The 17,741-nt window shown below is 45.9% G+C and overlaps 1 protein-coding gene across 3 annotated transcripts in view; it reads right to left on the bottom strand.

Annotated features, from left to right (window-relative positions):
- LOC147100181 (tubulin-specific chaperone cofactor E-like protein) overlaps nucleotides 1-17,741 on the bottom strand; it is a 100,987-nt gene that overhangs the window by 4,003 nt on the left and 79,243 nt on the right. The window lies entirely within an intron of this gene.

The following is a 17,741-nucleotide window of genomic DNA, read 5'->3' as shown; positions in this document are numbered from 1 at the left end:
ACAAAGTCAAGATGGATTTACAAAAGGTAAATCATGCTTGACTAATCTACTGGAAATTTTTGAGGATGTAACTGGTAAAGTAGATAAGGGAGAACCAGTGGATGTGGTGTATTTGGACTTTCAGAAGGCTTTCGATAAGGTCCCGCATAAGAGATTAGCGTGCAAAATTAAGGCACATGGGATTGGGGGCAAGGTATTGACTTGGACAGAGAACTGGTTGGCGGACAGAAAGCAAAGAGTTGGAATAAACGGGTCCCGTAAAGGTCAAGGGTGGGACCAACAAGCCCAGGGAACCCTGGATGTCAAGGGATTTACAAGAATGGATTAGGAAAAAAAGGGAGGCTTTTGGCAGATACAAAGGACTAAAAACAGTGGAAGCCCTAGGAGTATAGATATTGCAGGGGGGTACTTAAAAAAATTAGGAGAGCGAAGAGGGGGCATGAAAAAACACTGGTGGGCAAAATAAAGGAAAATCCCAAGGTGTTTTATAAGTATATTAAGGGCAAGAGGATAACCAAGGAAAGAGTAGGGCCCATTAGGGACCAAAGTGGCAATCTGTGTGTAGAGCCAGAAGATGCGGGTGATGTTTTAAATTAATATTTTGCATCTGTGTTTACTATGGAGAAGGACGATGTAGGCATAGAAGTCAGGCAGGGGGATTGTGATATATTTGAACAAATTAGTATCGAGAGGGAGGAGGTACTAGCAGTTTTAGCGGGCTTAAAAGTGGATAAATCCCCAGGCCCGGACGAGATGTATTCCAGGCTGCTGTGTGAGGCAAGGGAGGAGATTGCAGGGGCTCTGACACAAATTTTCAGATCCTCTCTGGTCACAGGGAAGGTGCCAGAGGACTGGAGGACAGCTAACGTAGTACCATTATTCAAGAAGGGTAGTAGGGATAAACCAGGGAATTACAGGCCAGTGAGCCTAACATCAGTGGTAGGGAAATTATTGGAAACAATTCTGAGGGACAGAATTAGTCTCCACTTGGAGAGGCAAGGATTAATCAAGATAGTCAACATGGCTTTGTCAGGGGGAGATCATGTCTAACCAATTTGATTGAATTTTGAGGGGGGTGACTAGGTGCGTGGATAAGGGTAGTGCAGTTGATGTAGTCTACATGGACTTCAGTAAGGCTTTTGACAAAGTCCCACATGGGAGACTGGCCAAGAAGATAAGAGCCCATGGGATCCAGGAAAATTTGGCACATTGGATCCAAAATTGGCTTAGTGGCAGGAGGCAGAGGGTGATGGTTGAAAGTTGTTTTTGTGACTGGAAGCCTGTGTCCAGTGGTGTACCGCAGGGATCGGTGCTGGGTCCTTTACTGTTTGTAGTGTACATTAATGATTTAGATATGAATGTAGGAGGTATGATCAGTAAGTTCGCAGATGACATGAAAATTGGTGGAGTGGTAAATAGCGAGGAGGGAAGTCTCAGGCTACAGGACGATATAGACGGTTTGGTCAGATGGGCAGAACAGTGGCAAATGGAATTTAACCCTGAAAAGTGTGAGGTGATGCATTTTGGGAGGACTAACAAGGCAAGGGAATACACAATGAATGGTAGGACCCTAGGAAGGACAGAGGATCAGAGGGAACTTGGTGTGCATGTACATAGATCCCTGAAGGCAGCAGGACAAGTAGATAAAGTGGTTAAAAAGGCATATGGGATACTTGCCTTCATTAGCCGAGGCATAGAATATAAGAGCAGGGAGGTTATGATGGAGCTGTACAAAACGCTAGTTAGGCCACAGCTGGAATACTGTGATCAGTTCTGGTCGCCACACTATAGGAAGGATGTGATTGCATTGGAGAGGGTGCAGAGGAGATTCACCAGGATGTTACCTGGGCTGGAGCATTTCAGCTATGAAGAGAGACTGGACAGGTTGTTTTCCTTAGAGCAGAGAAGGCTGAGGGGGGATCTGATGAGGTGTACAAAATTATGTGGGGCATAGATAGGATGGATAGAAAGGAGCTTTTCCCCTTAGTAGAGGGGTCAATAACCAGGGGGCATAGTTTCAAGGTAAGGGGCAGGAGGTTTAGAGGGGATTTGAGGAAAAACTTTTTCACCCAGAGGGTGGTTGGAATCTGGAACTCACTGCCTGAAAGGGTGGTAGAGGCAGGACCCCTCACAACATTCAAGAAGCATTTAGATGAGCACTTGAAACGCCATAGTATACAAGGCTACGTACGGGCCAAGTGCTGGAAAATGGGATTAGGATAGGGCTTGATGACCGGCGCGGACACGATGGGCTGAAGGGCCTCTTTCTGTGCTGTATAGCTCTATGACATTAAGTCTAGGACCGCACTCAATGTACTGACACCATTAACAGCATTTGGGAACATGTATGGGACAAATCCTTGCATGTAACTTCCTCCTTTATCCATGATGTTCGGATGGAATGAGAATGAGAGCTTCATTAGTTAGACGAGGACCAGGCTCTGTACAAAACTCCAGATTTTTAATAAATGTCCAATCCAGACCGATACAGAAATATGGATTACCCCATGCACCCTAAGGACACAGCAGGACCACCTCTTCTGTCAGTTAACAAACACAGGCCTCATCAGCACCAGCTCTCCTGGCAGTTGTCTTCATTTATCATTAAACCCATCCACCACCTTAAACATTCACTCCCTCCACCACTGGCACATCGTGGCTGCAGTGTGTACCATCTACAAGATGCACTGCAGTAACTCACCAAGGCTTCTTCGACAGCACCTCCCAAATCTGTGACCTCTACCACCGAGAAGGACAAGGGCAGCAGGCGCATGGGAACACCACCACCTCCAAATTCCCCTCCAAGTCACACACCATTCTGACTTGGGAATATATCGCCGATCCTTCATTGTTGCTGGGTCAAAATCCTGGAACTCCCTCCCTAACAGCACTGTGGGAGTACCTTCACCACACGAACTGCAGCGGTTCAAGGCGGCAGCTCACCACCACCTTCTCAAGGGGCAATTAGGAATGGGCAATAAATGCTGGCCTTGCTAGCGACGCCCACATCCCATGAACAATAAAAAAGGGCACCTTATCGAATGTCTTTTACCTGCAACAGTCACTGGATTTTCTTTATCAATACACTCTTATTTCCCCAAAGACTCTTTAAATTTGTCAAACAGAACTTGCCGTTTACAAGTCCATGCTTGCTGCCTGTAATCAACAAGTCTTTCTATGTGAGTATTACATTTATCCCACATTATGGCCTCTAGAAGCTTCCCCACTACTGCCAGATCATTCCCACCATCATACCCCTGAAGCAAAGTAATCATTCGGTCTCTCCAACAGTAGTTCACCTCCCACAAGACTTCCTTTTTATCTCTTAATCTTCCCAATTCCTTCCCCTTTATCTGTTTAGAAATGATTTAGTTTCCCTGTATATATTACGTCAGTCTTTCTTCATAGCCTCAATTTTATTCGCTTCCCCTTTATATTTTGCACATTCCGCTTCATTTTCTTTTGTGTTCACAGCTCTAGATTTGTCCACGCCTCTTTCTCGAGTCTCATTTTAATTTCTCTACTCATCCCACAAACTTTTACTGCCATTTCTTCCTGTGGGAATATGTCTAGTCCGCACCCAAATCAACTCCCATTTGAACATTCCCACTGTCTTATCTCAATTTTTCTGGGCTTTGTTGTCTCCTTTTCAGTTTTTTATATCAAACCTCTTATGGTCACTGTTTCCTAGATATTCTCTGATCCTTTCTTTGCTGCTTACATTACTTTATGATTTGGACTAAGGAATCGGAAGTACAATTTCTAAATTTGCAGACTACACCAAGTTGGGTGATGTAGTTAATCCAAAGGAATATTGTGACAAAATAGAAGACATAAATAAACTTACAGAATGCTATTTAATTGGCAAATTAATTTCAATATAGGCAAGTGTGAGGTGGTGCATTTTTGTAGGAAGAGTAAGGAGGCCACATACTTATTGGATAATAAATGTAAATGGGGTAGAGGAGCAATGGGCTCTAGGGGCACAGACACACACTTACTAAATGTAAATGGGGTAGAGGAGCAATGGGCTCTAGGGGCACAGGCACACACTTACTAAATGTAAATGGGGTAGAGGAGCAATGGGCTCTAGGGGCACAGGCACACACTAAATGTAAATGGGGTAGAGGAGCAATGGGCTCTAGGGGCACAGGCACACACTTACTAAATGTAAATGGGGTAGAGGAGCAATGGGCTCTAGGGGCACAGGCACACACTAAATGTAAATGGGGTAGAGGAGCAATGGGCTCTAGGGGCACAGACACACACTTACTAAATGTAAATGGGGTAGAGGAGCAATGGGCTCTAGGGGCACAGGCACACACTAAATGTAAATGGGGTAGAGGAGCAATGGGCTCTAGGGGCACAGACACACACTTACTAAATGTAAATGGGGTAGAGGAGCAATGGGCTCTAGGGGCACAGGCACACACTTACTAAATGTAAATGGGGTAGAGGAGCAATGGGCTCTAGGGGCACAGGCACACACTTACTAAATGTAAATGGGGTAGAGGAGCAATGGGCTCTAGGGGCACAGGCACACACTTACTAAATGTAAATGGGGTAGAGGAGCAATGGGCTCTAGGGGCACAGGCACACACTTACTAAATGTAAATGGGGTAGAGGAGCAATGGGCTCTAGGGGCACAGGCACACACTAAATGTAAATGGGGTAGAGGAGCAATGGGCTCTAGGGGCACAGACACACACTTACTAAATGTAAATGGGGTAGAGGAGCAATGGGCTCTAGGGGCACAGGCACACACTAAATGTAAATGGGGTAGAGGAGCAATGGGCTCTAGGGGCACAGACACACACTTACTAAATGTAAATGGGGTAGAGGAGCAATGGGCTCTAGGGGCACAGACACACACTTACTAAATGTAAATGGGGTAGAGGAGCAATGGGCTCTAGGGGCACAGACACACACTTACTAAATGTAAATGGGGTAGAGGAGCAATGGGCTCTAGGGGCACAGACACACACTTACTAAATGTAAATGGGGTAGAGGAGCAATGGGCTCTCGGGGCACAGGCACACACTTACTAAATGTAAATGGGGTAGAGGAGCAATGGGCTCTAGGGGCACAGGCACACACTTACTAAATGTAAATGGGGTAGAGGAGCAATGGGCTCTAGGGGCACAGGCACACACTTACTAAATGTAAATGGGGTAGAGGAGCAATGGGCTCTAGGGGCACAGACACACACTTACTAAATGTAAATGGGGTAGAGGAGCAATGGGCTCTAGGGGCACAGGCACACACTTACTAAATGTAAATGGGGTAGAGGAGCAATGGGCTCTAGGGGCACAGGCACACACTTACTAAATGTAAATGGGGTAGAGGAGCAATGGGCTCTAGGGGCACAGGCACACACTTACTAAATGTAAATGGGGTAGAGGAGCAATGGGCTCTAGGGGCACAGGCACACACTTACTAAATGTAAATGGGGTAGAGGAGCAATGGGCTCTAGGGGCACAGGCACACACTTACTAAATGTAGCGACACAGGTTTATTTCTCGAGGGATAGAATTGAAAAGCAGATAAGTTATGTTAAACTTGTACAGAGGTTTGGTTAGACCACACTTGGAGTACTGTGCTTATAAAAAGGATATAGAGGCATTGATGAAGGTGCAAAAAAGATTTACAAGGATGATGGCAGAACTGAGAGGTTATAACTTTCAGGAGAGACTGAACAGGCTGGGGCTCTTTTCTTTAGAAAAGAGAAGGCTGAAGGGTGACTTAATAGAGGTCTGTAAAGTGATGAAGGGGTTCAATAGGATAGACATAGAGATGTTGTTTCCACTTGTAGGAGATTCAAAACTAGGGGCCATAAATATAAGCTACTCACTAATAAATCCAGTATGGAATTCAGTAGAAACTTCTTTACTGAGAGTGGTGAGAATGTGGAACGCACTATCACAAGGAGTAATTGAGGCAAATAGCATTGATGCATTTAAGGGGAAGCTAGATAAGCACGAGGGATAAAATAATAGAAGGGTATGCTGATTGGGTTAGATGAAAAGGGGTGGGAGTAGCCTCGTGTCGAGCTTGATTGGCACCCCATCTACCACCTTAAACATTCTCTCCCTCCACCACTGGTGCACCGTGTCTGCAGTGTGTACCATCTACAAGATGCACTGCAGCAACTCGCAAAGGCTTCTTTGACAGCACCTCCCAAACCCGCGACCTTTACCACCTAGAAGGACAAGGACAGCAGGCATGTGGAAACACCATCACCTGCAAGTTACACACCGTCCTGACTTGGAAATACATCGCCGTTCCTTCAATGTCGCTGGGTCAAAATCCTGGAACTCTCTCCCTAACAGCACTATGGGAGCACCTTCACCACACGGACTGCAGCAGTTCAAGAAGGCAGCTCACCACCACCACCTTCTCGAGGGCAATTAGGGATGGGCAATAAATGCTGGCCTTGCCAGCGACATCCACATCCCAGGAACTAATAAAAAAAAGCACAAACGCCGGTATAGGCCAGTTGAGCCGAATGGCCTGTTTCTGTGCTGTAGACTCAATGTAATCCCAAATTGTCTTGGCTAATTAAAGTCATCTATTATTATGGCCCTGTTGTTCCTGCATCTTTATCTTCTATCTTATTTCCACTGTTCAGCAGTCTCTAATATAATCCCAGCAGAGCAACACTTCCACCTTCATTCCCTAACTTTAACCAAATAGAATCAACTTTTGCATCATCCCCTAGTTCTAGTGCTGCAATGGGATAATTGATTAACACTACCACGCTACTCCTCCTGAACCCAGGAATGTTCAACTCCCAGTCTTTCTCTGGTTTAAACCTCCTCTCTGCTAACGCTATTATACCCCATAGAAACTCATATTTTAGCTCACCAAATTTATTGATGTTTTGTGCATTTGCATAGATACACCCGAAACCACCTTTTGTCCAACAATCTTAACTCGTTTAATCTTCTTCCTTCTGATTTATTTTTCCTTTCAACTGTTCTATGTTGCGTGTACCTTTTGCTCTCCTGCTTGCGACCTCATCTCTCTGTTTTGTCTTCACCCCACCGTATTAGTTAAATCCTCCCTCACAGCACTAGCAACTTTCGCAATGAGAACATTGGTAAAGCCCGTCCATCCTGTACAGGCCACTCCTGCCCCAGAACTGGTCCCAGTAACCTGACCCTTCCCTCCTAGACCATCTCCAGCCATGCATTTAAATGTCTTATCTTACTATTTCTATGCTGACGACTACCACGAGCAATCCTAGAATACTAATCTCGAGACCCTGCTCTTCAATCTATCATCTAATTGTTGAAGCTCCCTTTGCAGTACGCAAATTCTATTTCTTATGTCATCGGTCTTTAGATGAACTGCGAGTTCTTGCATAGATACTGCCTGACCTGCTGAGTATTTCCAGCATTTTCTGTTTTTATTTCAGATTTCCAGCACCTGCAGTATTTTGCTTTTGTTTATATATGATTTCTTGCTGTTCTCCTTGCCTCTTCAGAATTGTTTGCACCCTCCCCATGATATCCCCACCCCAGCACCTGGGAGTTCTGACGCGATGGATAGAGGATGTTCGATGGTTCTTGTGTACTGGATTTATGGAAGGCCGTGATCAGGTTGCTAGCTGGAATTGGGACCACCTCATGAAATGGACAGGGAGCAGAGGATTGGGAGAAAAGGGACATTCTTGGATAGGTGAGCAGTGACAAGGTTTGCCCCTCAAAGATTGGTATTGAGATTTTTTTTTATCCGTTCACGGGATGTGGGCATCGCTGGCAATGCCAGCATTTATTGCCCATCCCTAATTGCCCTCAAGAAGGTAGTGGTGAGCTGCCTTCAAAAGGATCCTCAAACAGCACCAGCATGACGAGGGGCACCAGCGTGAGGAATGCCAGTGTGCTTCAATGCTGAGAGTGAGTCAGCCCAACAGCCCCCACACTAGCAGTCGCACCAACAGCCTCAAGACCCAGTTTCAGATACTACACACACAGGCACAGTAAGACTGAGCAACTCTGAGAAATATCAACCAACCAGATTAAATAGGTCAATGCAGAATGCTAAAACAAATTGATTTGCAGTTTATGGAAGGCATATCATTTTAGTAACAATAAATTTGTAATTGTCCAGGTTAACAGCTCAAATGTTGAAGATTATTTCCTGTGTATTTTAAAGAGCAAGTGTGAGAATGAAACACTGTCCATAGAGTATTCTAATCTGTCCCTGTCCACAAATAAGGCAATATGAGCAGTTCATGGGAGAGTCAGTCTCATACAAAGCTGGAACAGAGAGCTGTTGTTTGGAAGGAACATTCCAGCACCTGAGCGAGTCTCTGGAGATCTGAACCTAACCGGCTTCACTTTCACTCCAGCAGCACTTCACCAACAGTCTCGCTCCCAGTTAGAACCATTTGCAGTTTTGCACAATATGAGCTTTCTTTCCAACTCAAAATGGAGATAATCAGAGTCTAAAATGATACCTCAAGCAAGGAGTAATTTCCAATTCTGTTAATCAAACCCACTTTGTCCCTTGGCTGATTGCCATTTTCCCAGCCTGCTAGCTCTACACCAAAATCCCCAAATGTGCAATGATCCTACTTGCACATGCATAAAGATTCTGAAAGTACACTCACTGAAGCTGATTCAGTGCAAATGGAAAAATCTTAAAAACAAAAGTGACTGTGAATTAAAGGATCATTTGAACCAAATGAAACAAGGCCCAGACATTCAGCACTACAAAAGCATGGATCACAGCAGGAGTTAAACTGAATCAATCTCAATATCTAAACTAAACAAAAAAACAGAAGTGGATTTAATGCTTTACACTCCAAAATTTACACAGAGAGCAGTGGCAACTAAATCACAGGACGGAGTGTGTGAAATACAGATATCATTGTGCAAGGTTTCCTTGCTAGTGGGATAAGGGCATGCCCTGCTTGGGAGAGGACACAGATGTGTTACCAAGGGGACTAATAGGTCAGAGTAAACAAAGTTCCAGGGAAACATCATGCAAGCATTATCTTAGCTTTATCCCTCTTGGTTTAATGCATACTTTGGAGATAGGATGCAATTAATAAAGAGCTTTCTTTTGGCAGGGAACAGAACATGCCATTCAGTCCAACAAACTTATCCTTTAGAGATTAACTCCACGACCCACCATCACATTGCAGGCCTCATCCTTTTCTCTCCAGAAAGAGATCCAATTGTATGCTGAACCCATTCACACTGCTGCTTCAATGTCCTTATGCTAACTTGTACCACAATTCTATTACCATCCATGAAAAAAGATCAGCTGAACAGCCCTTATTCCAAATTTTGTAATTTTGAATTGTGTCCCCATATAATTGAACCATTCACTATAATGAAACATTCACCTGGATCAACTGCTATTCCCTTTCATGATTGGGTAAAATCAAGCTGATTGGGTCAGGAAGGGACAGAGAGTTTAATAACGGTATTAGGGCATTAGCGACTAAGGCCACATCAGGGAAAAATAGTAAAAAGTTAAAATTAAAGGCGCTATATCTGAATGCACTAAGCATTTGCAACAAGACAGATGAATTAATGGCACAAATAAAGAGATAAATGGGTTTGCTCCAGTAGCCATTACTGAGATGTGGTTGCAGGGTGATCAAGGCGTGGTTACTGAGACATGTTTGCAGGGAAAGGGAGGTGGGGTAGCCCTGATAAAGGATGAGATAAAAGCAGTAGGGAGAAAGGATCTTAGCCCAGAAAATCAGTATGGGTGGAGTTGCAAAATAACAAAGGACAGAAAACACTGGTGGGAGTAGTTTATAGGCCCCCTAACAGTGATCATAGTGTTGGACAGAGAATAAATCAGGAAATTAGAGGAACATGTAACAAGGCTAATGCAATAATCATGGGGGACTGTAATTTTCATTTAGACTGGACAAACCAAATTGGCAAAAGTAGGTTGGCGGAGTTCATGGAATGCAAAGAATGACCAAGAAATTGATAGAGGGAGAAAATAGAGAGTAAACTAGCAAGAAATATAAAAATAGATTGTAAGAGCTTTTACATATATGTAAAACAAAAGAGATTAGTGAAGGTAAATGTGGGTCCCTTAGAGGCAGAGACAGAAGAAATAATAATGGGGAATAAGGAAATGGCAGACACTAAACAAATATTTTGTGTCTGTCTTCACAGTAGAACAACAACAACTTGTATTTATATAGCACCTTTAACATAGTAAGATGTCCCAAGGTGCTGCACAGGAGTATTTTAAGTCAAAAAATTTGACACCGATCCACATAAGGATAAATTAGGGCATGTGACCAAAAGCTTGGTCAAAGAGGTAGGTTTTAAGGAGCGTCTTAAAGGAGGAAAGAGAGGTAGCGAGGCAGAGCGGTTTAGGCAGGGAATTCCAGAGCTTAGGGCCTAGGCAACAGAAGGCACGGCCACCAAAGGTTGACCAATTATAATCAGGGATGCTCAAGAGGGCAGAATTAGAGGAGCGCAGATATCTCGGGGGGTTGTGGGGCTGAAGGAGATTACAGAGATAGGGAGGGGCGAGGCCATGGAGGGATTTGGAAACGAGGAGAATTTTGAAATCAAGGCGCTGCTTAACCGTGAGCCAATGTAGGTCAGTGTGCACGGGGGTGATGGGCGAACGGGACTTGGTGCGAGCTAGGACACGGGCAGCCAAGTTTTGGATGACCTCAAGTTTACGTAGGGTGGAATGTGGGAGGCCAGCCAGAGTGCGTTGGAATAGTCAAGTCTAGGAGTAACAAAGGCATGAATGAGGGTTTCAGCAGCGGATGAGCTGAGGCAAGGTCGGAGGTGGAAGTAGGCGGTCTTTGTTATGCTGCGGATATGTGGTCGGAAGCTCATTTCAGGGTAAAATATGACACCAAGGTTGCGAACAGTGTGGTTCAGCCTCAGACAGATGTTAGGGAGAGGGATGGAGTCAGTGGCGAGGGAACGGAGTTTGTGGCGGGGATAAAAAACAATGGCTTCGGTCTTTCCAATAATTGGAAAGACCAAACTGTATGTCGGACAAGCAGTCTGACAATTTAGACACCGTGGAGGGGTCGAGAGAAGAGGTAGTGAGGTAGAGCTGGGCGTCGTCAGCGTACATGTGAAACTGACGCTGTGTTTTCAGAGGACAGTTAAGAGTTAACCACATTGCTGTGGGTCTGGAGTAACCTGTAGGCCAGACCGGGTAAGGATGGCAGATTTCCTTCCCTAAAGGACATTAGTGTACCAGATGGGTTTTTACGACAATCCGGTAGTTTCATGGCACAAAATGGCTGAACAGGATCCTCAAACAGCACCAGCATGAAAAGGGGTGCCAGCGTGCTTCACTGGTGTGAGTGAGTCAGCCCAACAGCCCCCACACTAGCAGTCACACTAACAGCCTCAAGACCCAGTTTCAGATACTATGCACACAGGCACAGTAAGACTGAGCACCTCTGAGAAATATCAACCAACAAGAACTTAATGTAATTAATATTAGTAAAGAAAAAGTGCTGGAGAAATTAATGGGACTAAAAACTGACAAATCCCCTGGACCTGATGGCCTACACCCTATGGTTTTAAATGAGGTGGCTGCAGAGAGAGTGGATGCATTGGTTCGGATCTTCCAGAATTCACTAGATTCTAGAATGTCCTACTGGATTGGAAGGTAGCAAATGCAACCCCGCTGTTCAAGAAAGGCTGTATGGCCTACTCCTGCTCCACTTCTTATGATCTCAAAAAGCTTTGAGCTGATTTAACTGGTCTTTTCTCCACAGATGAATCGGAAAAGAATGATCTAACATTACCGGCACCCGGCTACCGACCATAGAGCACATATACCAGAAACGCTGTTTACGGAGGTCACGGTCCATCATCAAAGACCCTACCCACCCCAGCCACAGTCTGTTCGCCCTCCTGCCATCTGGGAGACACTACAGATGCATTCGCACCCGTACGACCAGATTTAGGAACAGCTTCTTTCCCAGGGCTGTCATCCTACTGAACTCCACAAATAAACTCTAAAGCCTGCACATCTGCCAATGCACTTTATTATGGTTATGTTTATGTATTACAAGCCAAATGTATGTTGAATGTTTAAATGTCTTAATCTAAATGTACACTCTCGGGAGCCGCAAGCCTACATTTCGTTGTACTGCACTTGTGCACTAACAATGACAATAAAAGTTGATTTGATTTGATTTGATTTTGAGATCCAGCTAAACATCTGTGGTGTGAAGCACAGAATCAAAGGTTACAAGGATTGTTAGGATCATGTTGTCTGTGGAATATAGTCAGTCAGGACAGAGCAATGTAAATAATACTTAATTGATACAAAGATGGGGATTTGATTGGGAGCAGGACAAATTCCACCAAATCTTCTCTTCCAGAAGTGGTTCCTGTGGCTATTGGACTTCCTCAGTAGATTAGTTCATGGTCCATGACTGTACAAGTGGTAGGTGGTCTGCAGGAATGAGCAGGCTTAATGTGAACACTTTTTTGTACAGAACATACATGAGGATACACCAAGCTCTTACTGAGTAGGCAATACCACCTAGTCCTCTTTCTGCCAGACCCTGGGCAGTTGGTGAAGTCCTTCTTCTCTAGCGCGAGTACCCCATTTAAAGTGCATTCTAAACACAGTGTCCTGGATATCTGACCACCAAGGTACCATGGCCTAGAAATTCAGTGGCGCCCCATTTGGGGCGCCAGCCTCGCCAGGGCGCTAAAAGTAGCGCTGTGGTAAACCACTTTTATCGGTCACTATCGTTACACTATAGTTATCACTGTTATATCGTTACTCTATGGTTATCACTGTTCACACTGTTGTATCACTATACGAGGTCGCCTCTTGTCACGCTGCTATACCTGGGCTGACCACTGCTGACTCCGCCCATGGCTCCACCTACCTGCCCAGGTATAAAGGTAGTCGACTGGCTGGCATTCCTCCTTGTTGTATCCGATCACCCACGAGGGTGGGCTCTGTTATTTAGCCAATAAAAACCTATAGTTACTTTCTTAACTCGTCGCTTTTCATTGGATGAATTGATAGGTATATCAATTTTATTGGCTAAATAACAGAGCCCTACAGGGCCCTGAGATCCGACACTCGTCGGTCGAGAAGGAGGCCCAGGCGATTGTGGAGGCGGTACGACGCTGGAGGCACTACCTGGCAGGCAAACGATTTACCCTCCTTACCGACCAACGTTCGGTCGCTTTTATGTTTAATAACAAGCTGAGGGGCAAAATCAAGAATGACAAGATCTTGAGGTGGAGAATCGAGCTCTCCACCTATGATTATGATATCTTGTACCGGCCAGGTAAGCTGAACGAACCCCCCGATGCTCTGTCACGAATTACATGCGCCAGCGCGCAACGTGATAGACTTCAGACCCTCCACAACGACCTCTGCCACCCCGGGGTCACCAGACTTTACCACTTCATTAAGGCCTGCAACCTGCCCTACTCCATCGAGGAGGTCAGGACCATGACCAGGAACTGCCAGACCTGTGCCGAGTGCAAACCGCACTTCTTTAGGCCGGACAGAGCAAGCCTGATCAAGGCCACCCGCCCCTTCGAGCGCCTGAGCATCGACTTTAAGGGGCCCCTCCCGTCCTCTGACCGTAATGTGTACTTCCTCAACATTGTTGATGAGTACTCCCGTTTCCCCCCTTTGCTTTCCCCTGCCCAGACATGACCAGTACCACGGTCATTAAATGCCTGAACGACCTCTTCGCCTTGTTCGGGTTCCCAAACTATATACATAGTGACCGGGGCTCCTCCTTCATGAGCGAGGAACTCCGTCAGTTCCTACTAGCGAGAGGTATTGCTGCAAGCAGGACCACCAGCTACAACCCCCGAGGGAACGGCCAGGTGGAAAGAGAGAACGCGACGGTATGGAAGGCCGTCCTCCTAGCCTTAAAGTCTAAGGGCCTCCCAACCTCCCGCTGGCAGGAAGTCCTCCCGGCAGCGCTGCATTCCACCCGGTCACTACTTTGCACTGCCATCAACGCCACCCCCCATGAACGAATGTTTGCTTTCCCCAGGAAGTCGACTACGGGAACCACGCTACCAACCTGGCTGACCTCTCCGGGGCCCGTCTTGCTGCGAAAGCACGTGAGGGCCCATAAAACGGACCCCCTGGTCGAGAGGGTGGACCTCCTGCACGCCAACCCCCAGTACGCCTATGTGGCATAACCAGACGGGCGGGAGGACACAGTCTCCTTACGAGACCTCGCACCCTCGGGCACTCCGGAGACACCACCTTCACCCCCCCCCCCACCACCCCCCCAATTCCAGCCCAGGTAGACGGCATGCCGGAACCCCACGAGCCTTCGCCGACCACGCAGACACCAGCATTAACACCGGATAATGCAACACCGCCGCTGCGACGATCAGAAAGGCTTACGAGGCCTCCGGACAGACTGACATACCAGAACTGGTAGTACACTTCACCCCGCCGGACTCAAATCTAAACAAGGGGTGAATGTGGTAAACCACTTTTATCGTTCACTATCGTTACACTATAGTTATCACTGTTATATCGTTACTCTATGGTTATCACTGTTCACACTGTTGTATCACTATACGAGGTCGCCTCTTGTCACGCTGCTATACCTGGGCTGACCACTGCTGACTCCGCCCATGACTCCACCTACCTGCCCAGGTATAAAGGTAGTCGACTGGCTGGCATTCCTCCTTGTTGTATCCGATCACCCACGAGGGTGGGCTCTGTTATTTAGCCAATAAAAACCTATAGTTACTTTCTTAACTTGTCGCTTTTCATTGGATGAATTGATAGGTATATCAAGCGCCCCGGAAGTAGTTGCGGCCGCCCGCCGGAAATTGACTTTGCGCGCCCCAGAGGGAAGCACGGCGCTACTCGAGGCGCCCTGCATCCCTCTTGGGGCACTGCAACTCAATATCGCTGCGCAACCTCCCGCAGCGCCACACGCTGCGGCACGGCGCGCTGCGGTACCACAGGCCTTCCTCCCCTTCTTAAAGGGGAGGGGCCTGCTGGAGCGCGATCAAAGATTGAGTGCCGGCAAAAGAGCCCGGCACCGAGAAGTGCCAGGCTCTTGGAACACAGCCGGCACTCCGCGCCCGGGGGGGGGGGGGCTCAGGAGGCCGGGGACGACCGCGCGGAGAGGTGCTGGCAGGCGGCCAGCAAAAAAAGTGGCCACCCCGCACCTCAGTGCCTCGACCGCTGCAGGTAGGCCCCCCTGAACCGGTCGCTGCGTTAAAGCAGGGGGCGCAACTAAATTTCGCGATCAGGGCGGTAGCGGGGTGCTGCGCACACAGATGACGTCATCGGTGGTGGCGCAGCGCTAACGGCTAGCGCCGCTATTAGCATACCGCTAAATTTAGCGGGAGGCGTGGCCAGTGGCGTCCAACCCACTAAGTGCCCTCTTAAGGCGCTAACGGGTGGCGCAGCCCACTGAATTTCTAGGCCCATCTGTTCAATTGAAGATTGATTTATATCAGAGATGGAAATTGGAAAAGTGAAAAATTGCAGCACCAGACTACTCCTAAATCCAAAGTGACAATCACCTAGGTGGAGTTATTTGTTAAGATGCTAAAGTATACCACCTGGCTATGAGGCTGTAATGGGACTGTAATAGAAAACCTATTATTTCATGTTCTCTGCTGCCTTAATATCACGAGCCCGCCTGCACCAGTTAGCGCAAGGGAAAGCGCTTAAGAGACCACTGGCAACAGGTTCAGTTACAGGAGTTGCCATGAATAATCTGCCATTACACGTGACAAAAATGGCTGTTACAATGTCTCACAACTTTGACAGCTTCTTGCCATGACCTTGTCTACAGCTGAACCTGTTTGGAGAGAAAAATATACAGAACGCTTTGGATTGAAGATAAATATTCAAAAGGAAGTTACACACAAAAAAAATTAATGGACTGAAAATAGAAAGCAAGTCACCAGGCTTAGCTGGCACATGTCCCAGAATACTGAGAGATAGGGGAGGCGATATCAGAGGTACTAAACATAATTTTCTAAAACTCTTTGGAAACAGGACTTATACCAAACGATTGGAGGGCGACAAATGTTACAACCTCGTTCAGAAAAGGGACAGGGACAAGCCAAGAAATTATGGGTCAGTTATTCTTACCCTAGTTGGGGGTAAACTTATATACTCCATAATACAGAATTAAATTAGTGAACATATAGAAAAATGTGAGGCAATCCAGGACAGTCAGCAGGATTTATGAAGGGCAGTTTGTGCTCGACTAATGATTGCATTTTTCAAGGAACTTACTATACGTGATAAGGTGCCACATAAAAGCCTTTTCAACGAATGTTAGGCATATGATACCAAGAAAAGGTAGATGCATGGATGGAGAGATGGCTATGGGACAGCAAGGACAGAGGTCAATGCATGTCTGTCAGGTTGGCAGGATTTGGGTAGTGGTGTGCTCCAGGGATCTGTACTAGGTCCTCAACAGTAAGGATATCAAAGTTTTGTGATTATACCAAGTTAGCGGGCAAGGCAAACTGTGGAAGAATGCAAGAGGATGATAGACCAGTTCAGTTAGTAGAGTGGTCAAATAGGTGGCAGATGCAGTTCAATGTGAAATAGTACACTTTGGAAAAAATAACAGTGAAAGGAAGTATACCCTAAAATGGTAAGATTCTTAACTGAGGAAAACGGAAGAGATATCTAGGGGTGCAGCTACATAGATCTTTAAATGGTGGTAGCACAGGTATAAGAAAAGGAAATTGAATTCTAGGTTATACAGATCTATAAAATTAAATGTATTAATTTTAAGGGTAAATATTGAAAGATTGGCTGTAAAAATGGTACAAAGGAAGTAGAGGCTCAGGACTATTACTAGAGGAAGGATTATGATAAGGTAAATGATGACATTTTTCCACTGGTCAGCAAGACAGTAATTTAAGATAATCACAGGAAGAATTAAAGGGGAGGTTAGAAAATAATAATTTATATGGGTAATCAGAATGAAGAATTCACTAATGCAAACTACTGAACCAGAGTCTATAAATACTTAAAAGAACCAGTTATTTAATAAAAAGGAATATCAAAAGGTATGGAGAACAAATAGGATATGGTGAAATACTCTGGTTGAAATGCACCGTTTCTGGTGCTCTAACATTCTATGATACTATGAAGAACAAAGTTAGAATTTTTTTCACAGGGTTATTGGAACATGGAATACTTTACTGCAAATGGTTATTGAGGCAGAGACTATATCATTAAAAAGTGAATTGAATAAGTATATTTAATTATTATGGAATATAAAAGGATACTTGGAAAAGGCAGAGAAATGGAATTACAGTAGATAGGCCCAACTGAAGAGTTAGCAGCAACAAGAAATACTAGCCCAAACTTATAAGTAGCTATCAAACTTATCAAATCTATCTATATATATATATAAATCGGTACATCTGTCCTTCTCTCTGTCTGTCTGTCATCGCGTGTGCGTCTGGCGGGCTATGCGCTCGAAAGTTACAGGGCGTACCTACGCGCGCGTTACCTCCGAAGAAAGCTTACGCTTCCGAGACGGTTTTAAGCGTATTTACGTTTCGGCCGGGCTAAAATCGCGCCCGCGGTATCCGAAAAACCTTCAACATTCCGCTCATTAGCGTCTCATTATCCGCTCATTAGCGACAGAGTGACCTCGAGGTCGACCAATCGTACGGCGGCTTGCTGCCGCGTGCGGCCGGGCCCTCCTACGGTCGAGTGATGGGACGATTGACCAATCCTACGCTTTGGTGACCTGACGGTCGACCAATCGGTGCGTGTGTGGG

This window comes from Somniosus microcephalus, chromosome 26 (genome assembly GCF_052327205.1).
Source record: "Somniosus microcephalus isolate GS21.2 chromosome 26, FLI_Smic_1.0, whole genome shotgun sequence".
Taxonomy (NCBI): Eukaryota; Metazoa; Chordata; class Chondrichthyes; order Squaliformes; family Somniosidae; genus Somniosus; species Somniosus microcephalus.
The sequence above is the reverse complement of the archived record's forward strand: the minus strand, read 5'-3'. Positions and strand labels throughout refer to the sequence as shown.